Source organism: Perna viridis, chromosome 11 (genome assembly GCF_037379345.1).
Source record: "Perna viridis isolate PV_CMFRI_1.1 ecotype Kerala chromosome 11, ASM3737934v1, whole genome shotgun sequence".
Classification (NCBI taxonomy): domain Eukaryota; kingdom Metazoa; phylum Mollusca; class Bivalvia; order Mytilida; family Mytilidae; genus Perna; species Perna viridis.
In genome coordinates, this window is record NC_142455.1 from 29127691 (window position 1) to 29131715 (window position 4025).

Sequence of the window (4025 nt, forward strand, 5' to 3'; positions counted from 1 at the left end):
TATATGCTAAAACCTCAATTCTGTAGTTAAACAAATTGCATTCAGTTCCTCTGTCTCCCCTCTAGAGGCACTCGTCGCACAAGGGAAAATTTCACTATGAAAATAGTTACATAAACAGGGCGGGCTAGATCAGCCCTTGTCATGATAAATTGTCTCGAATTTAAAGTCAGAGGAAAGTACAGCATACAAATGAAATATAAAAAGTATCATTTTCATTTGGTTGTCAAAAAAGTAACAAAAATGAAGTTTGTGACAATGTATATAAGATGTATTTATGCTGATTGTGTTCGACGGGACAGGAAAGGAGTTTATCACACTGCTGTAAGTATAATGCTGTTTTCCATGCAGAATTAGCTTGATTTAAAGTAATGGTATACATTATTAGATATTACAACAGATATATCTTACTGTTAATCTTTATTTTCTGAATACATTTTGCGATGAATATACGACTCTTTATTTAATGCTGTTAATGATGATTTTGTGGGAAACAACTTCTGTTTGAATTTCAAATTTTTTATCTGTAAACAAAATGATGTCTATTTTGCAAATTTGGTTCACATGTTTCAATGAGTGATTTCTTACCTGGTGCACTAGCACAAATGCAATTATTTTAGAAAGATCAAGATGGCAACATTTATAATCAAGTCTAAGCTACACCACAACTCTAGAATCGATGCAAGTTTCCAAATTTGCGATGAAAATTTGGTCGCTCCCTCAGCGGCTTTCTCTTCTCTGACATCTACTTCAACACCGCCTCTACTACACAGGCAAATATTTTTCTCGTGAATTTCATGTTAATCGAGCTTCACATGAAATGCATGTACAATTTACATGAAAGTAACATTATTTTAATGAGAAATTCAATAAACACGAATTTCATGTGATTATTTCGTATCCATTTCACGTGAAGGCTCCTTTCACCCAAATTTTATGTGAACTCTGTCACTTAGTTTATATCCTCAATTCAGGTGAAAATCAAGTGAAATTCGTGTGAAAATCACGTGAAATAATTTTGCCTGTGTAAATTCAACGCTCTATACCACTCGGTCATCTAGTCTGTATACAATATAACTTTTGTTAACCGAGCGATACTTCCTAGTAAGTAAATCTAGAGCGCGAACATTAGCACATAATGTAACTGAGTAGGACAACCCCTGATGGTATCGGGATATATACACTCATAACCAATTTTATGGAAATACGAAGCCGAACCTAACACCGATTAGTGCTACCAAAGTATATTAAAGGACCAAAACCAAGGCTGCCCAATGTTGAACCCAAGAAATAAACCTTGGTGCTTTAGGGGATTCGTATTTAGTGTCACAGCAAAGTTGGTTAAATAAGGATTTATTTATTGTTGTAAACATTCTAAAATATATTTCTTGATGTCAATTGATATGTATATATATTTCAAATGTGTTAGTCATTAATACATCAGGAAACTTAAGATAGGCAAACATGCATCTGTCGCACAACGACAACAAATGAAATAAATTATATACAAACCTAATCAGACGATATGGGTATTAAAAAGGGTGTCTCGGAAAAAATCTTAAAGTCACAAAAAAGTTAACAACTGCAATTGAGCACTACAATCGATGTCGGACAGGTTTGTATTCATCTTATTCCCATGCATTATTACAAATGAAGCATAAACCATGTGGAATTTTATATTAATTGACTACTGAATTGTAATAACAACAAAACATATGAACAAACTGGTTTTTACACGGTTTCTAACCAAAACGGCATGTAGCAATTCTAGTCTGTCTGTGTGTTTGCTTACCACAGAATATGTAAACCTCAAACGCATTTGAATTAAAGCTCACTACAAATAACTTTGTTTCAGCTCATCTTACTATTGTGTAGAGTAATTCCGTTCTCGCCAGTCACGTTCCATTTTTCAAGATGAATCTTTTCAAATGGTTGATGATTTGTCTGGTTCTGGTCCTAGCAAGTGTTGCAATTCAAGGAGATAATAATAATGATGATAACAACGAAAGGAACAATGGTAATAATGGGTGGAATGGCAACAATGGCAACAATGGCAATGGTAACGGCAACAATGGCTACAATAACGATGACGACAACGGTGATAATGGGAATGGCAACAATAACAACAACAACAACAATCGTCGCTCATTAACTAATGCATAAGTCATTTCTATAATTTTGATTCAGCAGTGTAACTTCATGAGACAGAATATGATAATCCAATACAAAATATCAATAATATACGGATTTAAAAGGCGCTGTACGAATATTATGCATTAAACCTAACTACATCCCATTCTTACCTTTCTTATTAACGTCTAATCTTCATCAATATACTACCCACTCTCAGCATTTTGACATACACTAACAAAGAGCAATTTGGATATTTTTACATCAGCAATTGATAAGAATTAACGTTCCATTATGAAGGTAGTAAACTGTGTGTATGAGGGATGGGTGGGTTCTAATATGTTCGAATATATGCACAGGTAAACTTTTGAGCTACGTTATGGGAAATGTATTTTGATACGCTGTAAGAGATTTATTTTGAATTCGGGACGAAATTGCTACCACCATATAATTATAAATGCGTATCTGCAGAGTAATTCCTTTCTTGTTTATATTTTCTTTTAGATTTACGATTTTGATCTATTTTAACAAAAGGATGATCATTTATTCAACGTACTTGTATGCTACCGAGGACCTGTGTCACATTAACATTTATTTCTATTTCTTTTACCTGACATATCTTTTAATAAATATATCCTACATACATGGCGTCATTTCAGTCAATTATTTACATGTTTACAGTTTTGAAAACAAAAATGTACTAAACAAATTAAAAATTCCAGGGATATTTTACTTTTAAATATTTACCCAGCAGTAACTTATACTACTTCTACTCAGTTTAAAAATTCAAAATTAATCCATTATTATCTTTATGTTCCACAAACTATTGAACAAATTTAAAACTAAAGTCTCTTGAATAAATTTTTGTTACCCTCATGCGAAAAAAGTCGTATGTACGTATAATTATTAGTGTCCGTTCATGAGAGTGCAAGTCTACGTATTTATTCCTGCGCAGCTTGTATGCCCCGTCGATACAGGTTATATGGTTGTCGCAGACGGAGATATGCGCGCATTTCGTTCAGGAGTTCCTAATGATACTCCTGGTGTTTGTGCGGGTTTATCTTTCAATTGCTTGTTTCACTGTGCGTTGGTGCATTCTTTACCTTTAGTTATGTCATAAATATTTTTTTTTTATTTTATCTTATCTACATTGTGTACGTATATCGTCTCTGTTTCCTATTTTTATGATTTATGATTTTGATGTTCCTTAATTGAGCAACAAAAATTGCAAAATATGCCACATACTAACCGAGTCTTTCTTAACTAGTACCCTTCACGAACAAAACCGTTCACACATGACGTCATAATGACTTCAACTGCAGATCAACAAACCTAATCTACGGATTAGAATGAAATATATCCGGTATTGAAACAAAACAAGAATTAAACAAACGAATATGCGATCATCGCTTGGAATTAAATACCAACAAATTCCAGACAGTTTATAAACATTTTAATCAATAGAATTATCCAATCCTCTCTATGAAAGAATAATCAAGGGAACAAGGATTCTAGCGGAAATCAAACAAATGTAATCCACGGACCAATACCAGAGGAGGAAACGGACACACATAACAAAGAACATAAAGGCTAAAAACCACTAATTCTACTTTCAATAGGCTTCTATGCTAATTTCACAATATTCAATGGCTTCTCTGGACTTTACCTTAACTTTAACCTGCAGAGGACTATATATCAGCATGATTCTACATATGTCAGCTCACAATCCTCAGAATGGCATGTGGGGTTAGCAGACTTGCAGTGCAGTACTGGTCACCGGAAGTGAAGGGTCTATAAATAGCATGGGAAATCCCAGTGTTTTCACAAGATAGGGGTATATTTAAAAATCATTATGGAGATTAGGCTTCACATCACAAGAAGCAAAATGCACCTATAAA

The 4025-nt window shown here is 33.7% G+C and overlaps 1 long non-coding RNA gene across 1 annotated transcript; it reads left to right on the plus strand.

The window, feature by feature from the left end:
* Positions 1-241: 241 nt before the first annotated feature.
* Positions 242-2770, plus strand: LOC148603630 (uncharacterized). The gene is made up of 2 exons (XR_015916805.1): positions 242-321; positions 1853-2770. It is a non-coding gene; the product is annotated as an uncharacterized LOC148603630 (long non-coding RNA).
* Positions 2771-4025: the final 1255 nt, after the last annotated feature.